The sequence below is a fragment of the Protopterus annectens genome, chromosome 12.part0 (assembly GCF_019279795.1).
Source record: "Protopterus annectens isolate FY-2018-M chromosome 12.part0, PAN1.0, whole genome shotgun sequence".
NCBI classification, from domain to species: domain Eukaryota; kingdom Metazoa; phylum Chordata; order Ceratodontiformes; family Protopteridae; genus Protopterus; species Protopterus annectens.
The window spans coordinates 1156788247-1156802130 of NC_056746.1; the positions used below are offsets into that span (position 1 = coordinate 1156788247).

The 13884-nt window shown below is 37.7% G+C and overlaps 1 protein-coding gene across 1 annotated transcript in view; it reads right to left on the bottom strand.

Moving 5' to 3' along the window:
- Positions 1-13884, bottom strand: part of RBL1 (RB transcriptional corepressor like 1) — a 2331004-nt gene that overhangs the window by 48765 nt on the left and 2268355 nt on the right. The window lies entirely within an intron of this gene.

Genomic DNA, 13884 nt, shown 5'->3' on the forward strand with positions numbered 1-13884 from the left:
CACTAGCTAACACTACAATAGAAATATTTTAGAAAAATATCACTAAATATAGAAAAAAATAGCACTGGCCCGAGCTTGCTCCGACGAGTCTGTAGATCCGTTGCAACAGCAAACTAGATCTGGGGGTTTACAGTAGAGCATCATGGGATATACACTACGTCTCGAGCTTCTCTGAGAGTTTGAGCTTGAAGAGCGGCCGACTCGGAGCCAAGGGATCGGCTCCGAACCCACGTGTAAGAACAAAACGGCGAGATAGAACAACTTCACATCTATGGATATCCTGTAGCCTGCAATGAGCTATAGCTGGAGTTAAGATACTTTGTGAACATTTTTGGTGCATTGGATAGTCCAAAGGATAAGGCAGTGAATTGAAAATGTGATCCAGACACACAAAACCTTAAGTAATGTCTTACGTCTGGATGAACAGGGATGTGATAAGCATCTTTTAAGTCTAGTGTTACCAGGAAACTTGAAAGAGGAAGAAGAGGTAACAGGATGTGAAGTGGAGATCATTTTTGAATTTGGGCACTGTTGCTCGTCTTGTCAGGATAAAACAGACGAACATTCATGGGTTCAGTTCAAGCAGCTTTATTACACACAGACACATTAGGAATGAGGCTTTGCATCTTAAATAAACTTATAAATAGACTGACTACCACACTCATGCATGTTAATACTCTGGCTGTTTTCTGAAAATGGCACTGCTGCCTGCACATGCTCACTATTTACATGCATGTGCTTACATCTGGAAATGCTTCTTAAAGGTACATACACACACTCTGATCTATACCCTCCCTCTCTGACACACAGTCCATATATGAAATGACAGCATTCAATGACATGCAATTTATAGAAATGATCTTTCAACAAGCAGTTATACAAAACTAATTACTTGACATGCAATCATACAAAATTAAGACACATATAAAACAATCATGTCCAGAAGTCAGAAATGGATCTAGCAAGGAGTACTGTCTTCAAGGAATGTTCAACTTTGGGGATATCTGGGACATCATCAGGAACGGGAATAGATACTGAGACATGTTCTTCGGTATGGACATTGTCAGGGGCTCTGAGATCTAGACTCTGTATCACAGGAACAATGCTGTGATATCGCTTCTGATACAGGAAGAAGATGCCTGTGGTTTCTCCTATATTCTATGCCCTCAGATTCCACTAAGTAGGATCTCGGCTCGGCACATATATCTTTCACTTGACGAATTTGATCAAAGTCTTTCACCGTTTGCATCCTCACGGTCTCTCCTTTTAATGGATGAAGAAATATGCTCGTTTTATCATAGCTGGACTTCTGAGAAGAATGCTTCTTAAAAAGTTGAGCTTTGATTGCTCTGTTGTTTTTAGCATTAGGCACCAACAAACTAGAACTGACAGGCAAAGTTGTTCTGGTTTGCCTAGATAGAAGTCTCTGAGCAGGTGAGCCAAGTAGATTGTAACGGGGTATGTTTCTGAGACTGAGTAAATTCAAGAAGATATCGGTATTGTCACGCTTTGACTTCTCTTGTAATTGCTTTGCACTGTGTACTGCACACATTCAGCAAGGCCGTTTGACTGTGGGTATTCAGGACTACTAGCAACATGGACAAAGTCCCACTCTTTTGCAAATCTCTGAAACAATTGACTGGTAAACTGAGAGCCGTTGTTAGAAATAACTTTGTGTAGACTACGATGGACTGAGAAATGACGTTTCATCTTAGTAATAACAGCACTGGACGTTAGGTTAGGTAGCAAATCGATCTCAAACCAGTTCGAATAAAAGTCTACCAACATTAAGTAATGCTGATGGTTCCACTGAAATATATTAGTTGCTACTGTTGTCCAAGGCAGTTCAGGAATTTGGCTTAGATGAAGTGGCTCTTTTTGCAAATGTGGTTTAGTACTTTTGCACACTGAACAGGAAGAAAGCTCTTTATCAATATCTTTCGATAGAGAAGGCCAAAACAGTCCTCTCAACCTTCTTTTGGTAGAATAGGAACCTAGGTGGCCACAATGCAAAATCTGAGTGTATTCATGCTGTAAGGAAGTAGGAGCATCAACTTTTGGACCTTTGAAAATGATACCATCTTCCATCAGCATCTCATCTCTGTATGGAAAGTAAGACTGTACTTCTGGTGGTAGACAGGACTGCTTTGACGGCCATCTTACATTGAAGTGGTTGAGCTTTTGTAAACTGGATCAGTCTTTGCATGATCTCTCATCTCATCAAGTCTTGTGGTATAAAAATTACAAACTTCTATGACATCAAAGTCAAAATTCAATGCATCAAGCTGGTTCCGTGGTACTTCTGGGCAATCTGGATAAGTATCTGCCAGACAAAGAAGCTTACCTTTTTATATACCATTTTGAAATTATACCTTTCCAATTTCAGCATCATTCTTTGCAGTCTTGCTGGAGCGGAATGCATAGGCTTCTTTAAAATAGTGACTAGAGGTTGATGGTCAGTTTCTGTCTAGATAGCTCAACCACAAATATAATCATGGAACTTCGAAAATGCGAATGCAATTGCCAAAAGTTCCTCCTCAATTTGAGCATATTGCATCTCAGTTTGTGTAAGAGTTCTAGATGCATAGACAACAGGTCTGCGCTCTTGAAGAATAACTGCATCAAGACAGAACTTTGAAGCATCACAGGAAAGAACTACTGGTTTGTGGACATCATAGTATCGTAATGTAGGTGGGTTAGTAATTTGCTGTTTGAGGTTATCAAATGCTCTCTGGTGTTGTTCTAACTATGACCAGGCAACATTTCTGCATGTCAGCTCTTCTTAAAGGCGCTGATAACTCACTAAAGTCGGGATAAATTTGCCCAAATAGTTAACCATAGCAAGAAAATGCTGTAGGGCTTGGACAATGTCTGGAGCTGGCATTTCAAGAATGGCCGCTTGGTTTGAAGGGTCTGGTCGTAAGCCTGTACTGGAAAATAAATGACCTACATAACTAACTTCCGGTAATCTGAACTTGAAGTTCAAGGATTGAGCTTTAAGTTCACTTCACATGCTCTGTCCAGAATATTCCTGAGGTTTCTTTCATGCTCTGCTTCACCACTGCCTTCAACCAGTAAATCATCAACTATTAGAGCACATGGGTAACCTTAAAAATCCATTGCACTCTGAAAGGCTTCACTGGCAGAATTTATTCCAAAAGGCATCCTACGAAATCTGTATCTACCACACAGGGTACCAAATGTAGTCAGTAGTGAAGATTTGAGATCAAGCATCACTTGCCAAAATGAACTCTCTGCATCCAAGACAGAAAAAAAAAGTGGCATTTGGTATGAGGGCAGCAATCTCCTCGACTGTATTCATAGGATGATGACGTCTTGGGTCAATGCATATTCTGATTTCATCTGAATTTTTCTTATGAGTAGCTACCATGGAAGACACCCACTCAGATGACTCTGTGACTGGACAAATCACATCTTGCCTCACCATTTTGTCTAACTGAACCTTGACTTTGTCCTGCATAGCTACTGGAACTCTCCTTGCTGGTCTGACCACTGGACTGACCTCTGGGTCTATTTTTATGGAGTACACAACCGGAAGTTTGTCTAGTTTGTCGTCAAAAACATCAGCATACACAGAGAAAATAGTATTAGTAAAGCTGGAACTGGGATGTGCTTACATGATGTACTTCTTTGGTAAAAGAAAGCGGTTTCATTCTCAGACTGTCTCTGAGACCTAATAATGACTGCACAAGTCTTCTGACTACATAAAACTGCAAGCTGTAACTGTTCCCAGCCTGATAGCATGAAAGCACTATTGAGCCCTCATTTTAAATCTCTTCACCTCTATAAGCAACAAGCTTTGCACAACTGGCCAAACCAAGTTGCTCACTAGCCCTCACTCTAGCAAATGTTTCTGCTGACATTACACTTTGAACCAGTATTTATTTTGAGCTCTGTGGGCTTACCATTGACCAGGACAGTACAAAACATTTAATTCTTTGTCAGCAAATCTACTGCATTAATCTTTTCACCAACCACTGATATACCATCTACACAGAAAGTAGGGTTGCAGCTCTCTACATGATCAACTTGCTTTTTTGAGTGACCTTTCTTAATAACTCAATAAGGCTTGTTTGATTTACAAAACTTTTGAAAATGGTTCCCTTTTTTACACTTGTAGCATTGCTGACCAAATGCTAAGCATTTCTGTCTTTTAGGCTAACGACTGGCACCACAATTACGACAGTTAACAATAAGACTTGCTGACTTACCCTTATACTGTACTGAGGATGTCCTTTTTACTAAGTCAGTCTTGAAACTTGCTAAAAAGCTACGAGGTATCCCTGCCAAACCCGCAGGGGTTGCAGCTGCCATGTGCTTAGGCCTGTCTTTGCTTGCCACTTGTTGCATGCTGTCTACATTTGCTCTACAGGCTGCTGAAACTATGCTCTTCTCACTTGCGAGCATATTTGTTTCCCCTTCTGTGAGCTCATGGATTTGACAAATCTCTATGGCTTTACTTAATGTTAAATCACTGTCACAAAGCAAAATCTTTCTCACTGCAGCACTATTAACATCATACATAAGCCTGTCCTTTAACTCATTTTTCAAGTCGCCAAATCTGCATGTTTTGGCCTTACTGCTCAAGTCAGTGATATAAGCTGCAAAAGTTTCACCTTGCTTTTGGTTTCTTGTATAAAATAGGTGCCTCTCTAATGTAACATTTGTCTGGGGACTGCTCACGTCTCTAAATTTACGTTTTAAGCACTCAGGGTCCTGCCTTGATTCAGCCAGTACCACAATATGATGGCTTCCCCCTCTCTAACATATACTTCTAATGCATATACAAATGAACGGTCTCTTTCAATGGCTTCTGACCAAGCTAAGTTCAGCAAAATGAATCCCCTTGTACATGCATCTTTGTCAGAAAAAGCTGCTTGTATGAAACTATCGTATTCCTACTCCAATACTCTCTAACTTTCTGCTATAATACGATCAAACACAAATGGACTTGATCTGCAAAATACCTCTGCCATATCAACACACAGTATTGAAGGTGCTTGAAATCATGTACGAGGATAACACACGTAAATATATATATATGTCGGAACTTTATGCCAGTACTTGTAATTATGCACAATAGCACAACAAACTCTGTGAAATAACTGTACCTTGCAAAATAAGTCTCTGTAGCACAAGAACACTTTGAAACTACCGTATGTTACAAAACCACTCATCAGTATAAGAAATACCTCGAAATAACTGTATTTTGCAAATAAACTGTACACAGCACAAGAACCCTTCAAAATGGCTGTACTTTGCGAAATAACTCTGTGCAGTGTAAGAAACACTCAGAAATGTCGGCACTTTGCGGATAAATGCACACAGCACAAGAAACTTTTTGGAATGGCTGTACTTTGACTGCACTTTGCAATATAACAGTATTTTGCACCCAACAAACTCTCTGAAATAACTGCACTGCAATGAAGTCTACACTCTGCACACTCTGAGATACTTTGAACAACAACAGTTATTCTTTGAATGGCTTCGGTCAATGCGAAACAGTAGTTTGTGCCCAAACATGGTCTTTTACTAAAAAACATGCAGTTGCCTTGCTCTTTAAGCTTAATTTGCCCTTTTTACTGTACTCGTTATGCCCTTTTAATCTCTTATCATTCTCATTATACCTTTCTTGTGCCCGTTTCTTACTTTAAACATGCTCATTATGCAAACCAAACGTAATTCTGAGCCCCATAGGAATATTTCTGCTAGTTTTATCAAATATCATGGTTTTGAACATTTTGTTTAATTAATAATGCATTTTGTGCCTTTCGTTTGATTAATAATGCGTTTTGTGCCTTACAAATGCTCTGTTTCATTGTCTTTGCCAAATAAATAATTTGTGCACTTTTCATTACCTTAAGTTTGTTTCTGGCCCTTTTTTATTCGTCTGAACTCCGTTTCACTCAACCAGCTTAATCTGCTTTCACCTTCAACTCTGAATCCTTGTTCTGACACCATGTCGCTCGTCTGGTCAGGATAAAACAGATGAACATTCATGGGTTCAGTTCAAGCAGCTTTATTACACATAAACACAACAGGAATGAGGCTTTGTAACTTAAACTTAAACTTATAAACAGACTGACTACCACAGTCATATATATATTAACACTCTCTCTGTTCTCTCAAAATGGCACTGCTACCTGCACGTGCTCCCTATTTATATACATATGCTTACATCTGGAAATGCTTTTTAAAGGTATATACACACTTTCTGATCTACAGGCACTATCACAAACAGGTTTAGAAAAGAAAGATCCAGAACACGTCTCTAAGCATTTTCTTTCATAAAAACCCTTACCCACCTGGGAAAGAAGAACTGGTTCTATCACTCTTTGGGACCGCATGTGATGAAGGACTGCTGAAAACACAAGAGTCTGACATGGAGGATGAGGAATGACCCCCCTGGAAAGAATTTCCTCCCTCTCCCTTCTGTAACCTTGATGAATAATCTTAAGAACACATTTTCTGAAAGTATCTGTTGCCAAAGAGAAAACTGAAGATTCTAACTTTCTGGAAGGAAAAATGGGGGTGGGGTCAAAAGGTCTCTTGAAAAGAGATTTAGACTTGTTGGGCTAGCCATGGTTTTGGATGGTTTGATGGTTCTTTTTGGAATCCCCTTGCCATTTCTTCTTAAATGTCAGTTTACCTGTGTTTTGTTATGACTGTTTATTTTGTTTTTTTGCCAAAAATGGATGAGGGATTAGACAATACCATAGAAAATATGGAAAAGGAGGGCTGAAAATTTTTGGAGATTCCCTGGATCAGCTTATCAATTTCATCACACTTTTTGATTACCTCTGCAGCACAGGGGCCAAAAACTAAATCTCTATCCAAAGGAGAATTTAAAATCTAATTTTAACATCATCTGGGAGGTTATGAGAATGCAGCCATGCAAACATCCTCAAAACAGTACCAGTGGTCCTGGAAGAAGTATCAACAGAGTCAGACACTCACTGTAAACAATAAGTAGTGAATTGTGCAACAGGAGAAACTAAAGTATTTAAAGATTGTCCCCACAAGAAGGAACTGCAGATAAATCATTCCTCATACTTTCACAATGTAGCAGAACAAACTTATGAGACTGACAAATCAAAATTCTGAACTACATCACAGTTGCAGAAGTATATACTTTTCCCGCAACCTTATCAATAATGCTTCCATCCTTAATAGAAAGAGTAGGATTGGAATTAAAGTGGCTAGCAGTAGTGGTATTAACTAAAGCTATAGCTGCTGGGTCAAGTTTGGGAAGAGTATATTGAGGAGCTCTGTACATTCTATCTGCCTTTTTAGAGGCAACTTTCTGACTACTGTATCAGGAAAATTGGAGGCAGTGACAAGCAAATCCTCCACAGCTGACAGAAATGGGGGAAAGGATGGAGGTTCTGGAAATTCTGTTACAGCTCAAAGTATTTTTCAAGGGGCTGAGAAACCTCAGTGTTCTCCTGCTGAAAACACCGGCACATCCTGGGAAAAGTCTCGGAGAAATAGAAACCCCACAAGGAGAATCAGGAAACTGAGCTCTCCTCTGAGTCTGAATCAGAAAACTGAGGAAAAAACCCTGCACCTGTCCTGTCATCTTCCTGTCCAAATTCAGAATCTTGAATCTCTTCAAGAAAATAATTAGCCCTCTTTTTTTTTAAACCTGGAACTACTTTACAAGAAGGATCAATAACCTGAATTAAACCTTGAGCTACACCCAGTAAACTACTCCTATCTAATGAAATTTGAGGAGGTTTAGATACAGGCTTCGTTTTCTTTCTTAAACAAGAGACATCTGTATTAAATTATCAAATATGACATAGGCAATCATACATTTATACAAATGAAAACAAACCATATTGACAAACTTTTAGTTGCAAACATTATACACCATTTACATTCTATCCAGTCATTGTTAGTCAAACATTAGACAGCTCATTCAAATCCTGCCTTCTCTTAAACCTCATTCCTCCTCTGCATGTACTGTCCCCACAGTTCCAATTTTTTTCTTATGTAATTTGCTCCTATCTTTTTCTAAAGATCCTAGTTCCAGTTGTTTTATCTCTGTTACTATATACACTACTTCTACTAAAGTTGGTTTGGACTTAGATTTCAAATTTTTAACAATTGCTTTTTTTGGCAGCCACCATAATTAGACTCATCAAGGCCTTACTATGTCTAGACAAATCTGATTCTGTATCATACCTCAAAAAAATAATTTCCTTAGTTACACCAATTTGCTCACCCACTATCTCTGACAGAGCTGTCTGCAGGTAATCTTTAAAGTCTGCCAACTCATTACACTCTTACAAAATATGTTCCCAGTTACCTCTTTCTTCCCTATCATACCTTCATTTGCTGAGGAAAAATTCTTTGGAGTCTACATGGGGTATAAAATACCCATGTAAACACTTCCAAGCAAGGATCTGAAATCTTCCAGACTTTGCTGCATATTTGGGAGACATACATATATCCCCCAGATTGCGTATCCAATCTCTCTTCTTAATCCTTTCTAACCTCCTCTGATTGATTCTTATAGTTATTATTCAATATTTTGTATACTCTACTAATTATTCTTTATTTTAACATTTTTTTTCTTTTTGACAGAAAAAAATGGGGCCAACAGTGTTATTAATGGCAGCGACAGCAGCTTCCCAGGGATGGGCAAAACATTCTGATTAAGTAAGAAAGCCTTCTCTGCTCCCCCTCCCCGAATAGACAAGAGTATCTCTCCCTTGTTCACTGAGGTGACCCCTACACCCACAGAGGAAGTGGCCAAAATCTGGTCCACAATGACTGTAGGGGATGCACCAGAGGGATCTAGGTTAAAAAATGAGTGGTCTGACGAACAAGTTATGGCTACAGCAGAGTCACTCACCTGCAGCTGAGGTAAACTGTTACCCTGCTGTGGTGGCAAAGGCAGTTTGCTTCATTTTTTTTTTTTTTATGGCTGGAAGAAGGACCGACTGTGAGACCAATAATTTGTTCCATGGTCACAACACCGAAAATGCAGCAAAGAGGTGGTAAAAATGTAAAGTCTTTAAAAGTAACTTTTTCACAAAAAAACACTTTAGAATACTTTATAACTGTAGTAATAGAAACGAAGCGAAAGCAGGCAATAACTTCAGATTAAAAAGTCTTCAATTTATTCACGAATATTGGACACAGATAAGCGCTTTCGCTTGAAAAGCTTCTTCAGATCTATAGTGCATCCACATTAAAATTAAGCCAGTTATATAAAAATTCAAAATATTCAGACCAATCAAATATCCATACCAATTAATGCAATTAAAGGTACACTGAATAAACTATACTACAAATACTAAACTAAATACATATCTAGCTCAATGCCAAAAGATACATATGCACATATAAATCAGACTACACCTTTACATGTCATAAATTCTTCTAATTATAATAAATATAAAAAATAAATATAAGATATGTATATATACATATAACATATATATAAAAATATGTATAGAAAATATATATATATATATATATATATATATATATATATATATATATATATATATATACATACATACACTTAAAACTAAATTTTTAAAACATCATAATGAAAAATATATACTAATTCACAAGAAAACAGGGAAATTTGTAAATCATATGCATTGGGTATGAGCCAAGTATAGTTCTCTAACAGAATATACATGCATTTAAGAGAAAACACTATGCACATCATAAGTGAATCTTACTTAATATTCCTGCGTTTCCTTAACAAGGGCTTAATAGATGTCCTTTCATTGAGTCCCCTGCCTCTATCGGCTCTTAATATAATGATCCAGTTATTCTCCCTGTATTCAGTGTGGTTCCTAATGTCCCCTTCACGTACACTAGGGGGAATAACTTCAAGGGCTCTAAATAGAAACCTATGTGTGTCACAATGCTGTGTAATATGCTTCGCCAGGGCATTATGTGCTGAATTCTTCCTAATATGATATATGTGTTCTCGTATCCTATCCCTAAATGGCCTGTTCGTTTTGCCAACATAAAAGGAAGAACAGGTTTGACATACGGCCAAATATACTAAATTAGTGGTCATACAATTAGCTCTAACTGATGTCACAAATTCTCTTTGTAAATCAGGATGAAAAACCTTCTATTGGTGTCTATGTATGCACAAAAATTGCACTGCCCACATGATCTCGTACACTCATCTCCAGTCACAACTTCCTTATTCTTAGGATGACAAAGCATCCTCTTCAGATTCTTCTTATTCCTATATAGGAAATGTGGTTGCTCACCAACTATTTTCTTTATGTCCTCATCTATTAGCAAGATTGACCAATTCCTGCTAATAATATTTCTGATCTCTATATTATCAGTTGTATAAAATGCTGGAATTCTAACAAAAGTTTGTGTAGAAGGTATTTCCCTTCTATTAGTGGTCACAGCTGGCCCAAAATATGGTGCCGCTGTGTCTTGCCATGAGGTGAAAACAGTTTCCAAATGCTTATTTATTTCAAATTCTATATAACATCTATTTAGTAGTTTTACCTTTAGACTGTCCAACTCATCTGTAAATCCTGCTTCTCTGGGATTCAGTCTGGAGGCCCTCATACCTTCGCCTTTTATGATGTTCTTAAACACATATGCCGTATGCATACTAGATCTCATCAATAAAGCATTATGGTAACATGGTTTACGATATACTCCTGTATTAAGCAAGCCACCTGGTAACTTCTCTATATATAAATCTAGGAAATCTATTCTCGAACTGGAACTCTTCATAGTGAATTTTAAATATTCTATTAAATTATTCATTTTACAAAACAGGGTATCCAGTTGATGTCCATTGCCATTCCATAGGACAAAAAGGTCATCGACAAAACGTTGATAGAAGACCACATGTTCATGAAATTCTTCTAATCAAAACAGGGTATTCTCTTCCCAATGTGCCAAGAACATATTTGCGTAACTTATGGCACAGGGAGTCCCCATAGCCACCCCGTCTTGTTGCCTAAAGATGGTGTCTCTGAATATAAACAGATTATTCTCCAAAACAAGTTCTAAAAAAATGTGTTATTAAATCAATCTGTACAACAGAATATTCACTATGCTCCATCAAGTATTCTGATATATACTGAATACCTAGTTCATTTAGAATGATGGTAAATAACGACTGTACATCAAATATGACTAAAATAAACTCCTCACTGTCTGTGACACCTCTCAAGCATTCATAGAGTTCCATAAGGAATTGTTTGGAGTCTAACACATATTTATTATTATTTAATACAGGTCATAGGTGTTTCTCCACATAGACCGATAGATGCTCTGTGACCCATCCCCCGCCAGCAACTACTGGTCTCATGGGTGGATCTTGTATATTTTTATGAATCTTAGGGAGCCCGTGTATCTGAGGTATAAGGGGATTCTTAACAACCAGATATAAAAAAAACCTCTTTAGTTATAATACTACTTCGATGTATACCTAATAAAGTTTCAGTAACATATCGCATGATTTCATGCACTTCCTCCCTAGTAACAGTCTTATAAAATTTATCCATTAAGAGATTATCCATAGACTTCAGATATTTCAGGGTATCCATGACCACTATTCGGCCTCCCTTATCAGCTGGTCTAATTGTAATGGAGGTCTCTGACTGTAAATGTCTCAAACACATTCTTTCTTTATGGTTCAAGTTGTCTACTCTATTATATCTCTTATGTATTGTCCTATTATCATAATATTTAAACAATTCTTCTTCTGTCAATTTCAAATAAGCATCAACCAGGGGTTGATTTAATGGAACAAAATGGCTCAGACTCCTGAATCTCTGTTTCTTAACCTCCTGTGTGTTCGTACTTCCTGTGTCTTGTTTACCATATAATAATTTGAGCATGACATTCCTACATAAAACTTTTAAATCTGTGACTGTGTCTGTTAAATTACTGCAACTCTTGGGGATGAAGTTTAGTCCTTTACCTAATAGACTTTCTTCAGCCGATGAAAGTATACATGTCGAAATATTACAAACTAATGAATGATCCCCTTCCCCCACATCTTCTTTACAGTCTGATGGGGTAGATACTCGCCCGAATGTTTCCTTTTCTGACGGCCACTACTCATAGAGCGTGTCCTTCTCATACCCTTGTCTGTGTGAACAGGTAGGGGAAAAGGAAACCCTTCCCCTATACCACCAGGACATTCCACTGACCTATTAATGTGAAGGTTTTTAGGTTTAACGACCACCTGTGATGTTTCTATTGTAGAGGGGGGTTGGTGCTTAACAACTCGAACGTCTGGATACAAATTCCCCTCTCTCTGAACAGTGGTCACATTATTATCTTTTATTATTATCTATGTATGACTGATGTGAATATTAATATGCATGTGAATGAGAGGTCTAATGGTGAACAGGAAGGTACAGGAATAGCCAGCAGTGCTACAGTAGATCTTGGAATACATTCAGATACTGATATCATTCATATTATACAAAGAAAATTTAGATTAGAAGAATTTCATGAACATGTGGTCTTCTAGCGACGTTTTGTCGATGACCTTTTTGTCCTATGGAATGGCAATGGACATCAACTGGACACCCTGTTTTGTAAAATGAATAATTTAACAGAATATTTAAAATTCACTATGAAGAGTTCCAGTTCGAGAATAGATTTCCTAGATTTGTATATAGAGAAGTTACCAGGTGGTGATTTATATATAGAGAAGTTACCAGGTGGCTTGCTTAATACAGGAGTATATCGTAAGCCATGTTACCGTAATGCTTTATTGACGAGATCTAGTATGCATCCGGCATATGTGTTTAAGAACATCATAAAAGGCCAAGGTATGAGGGCCTCCAGACTGAATCCCACAGAAGTAGGATTTACAGATGAGATGGACAGTCTGAAGGTAAAACTACTAAACAGAGGTTATAGAGAATTTGAAATAAATAAGCATTTGGAAACTATTTTCACCTCACGGCAAGACACAGCGGCACCATATTTTGGGCCAGCTGTGACCACTGATAGAAGGGAAATACCTTCTACACAAACTTTTGTTAGAATTCCAGCGTTTTATACAACAGATAATATAGAGATTAGAAATATTATTAGCAGGAATTGGTCAATCTTGCTAATAGATGAGGACATAAAGAAAATAGTTGGTGAGCAACCACATTTCCTATATAGGAATAAGAAGAATCTGAAGAGGATGCTTTGTCATCCTAAGAATAAGGAAGTTGTGTCTGGAGATGAGTGTACGAGATCATGTGGGCAGTGCAATTTTTGTGCATACATAGACACCAATAGAAGGTTTTTGCATCCTGATTTACAAAGAGAATTTGTGACATCAGTTAGAGCTAATTGTATGACCACTAATTTAGTATATTTGGCCGTATGTCAAACCTGTTCTTCCTTTTATGTTGGCAAAATGAACAGGCCATTTAGGGATAGGATACGAGAACACGTATATCATATTAGGAAGAATTCAGCACATAATGCCCTGGCGAAGCATATTACACAGCATGGCGACACACATAGGTTTCTATTTAGAGCCCTTGAAGTTATTCCCCCTAGTGTAAGTGAAGGGGACGTTAGGAACCACACTGAATACAGGAAGAATAACTGGATCATTATATTAAGAGCAGATAGAGGCAGGGGACTCAATGAAAGGACATCTATTAAGCCCTTGTTAAGGAAACGCAGGAATATTAAGTAAGGATCACTTATTTATGATGTGCATAGTGTTTTCTCTTAAATGCATGTATATTCTGTTAGAGAACTATACTTGGCTCATACCCAATGCATATGATTTACAAATTTCCCTGTTTTCTTGTGAATTAGTTAGTATATATTTTTCATTATGATGTTTTAAGAATTTAGTTTTAAGTGTATGTATGTGTATATATATAT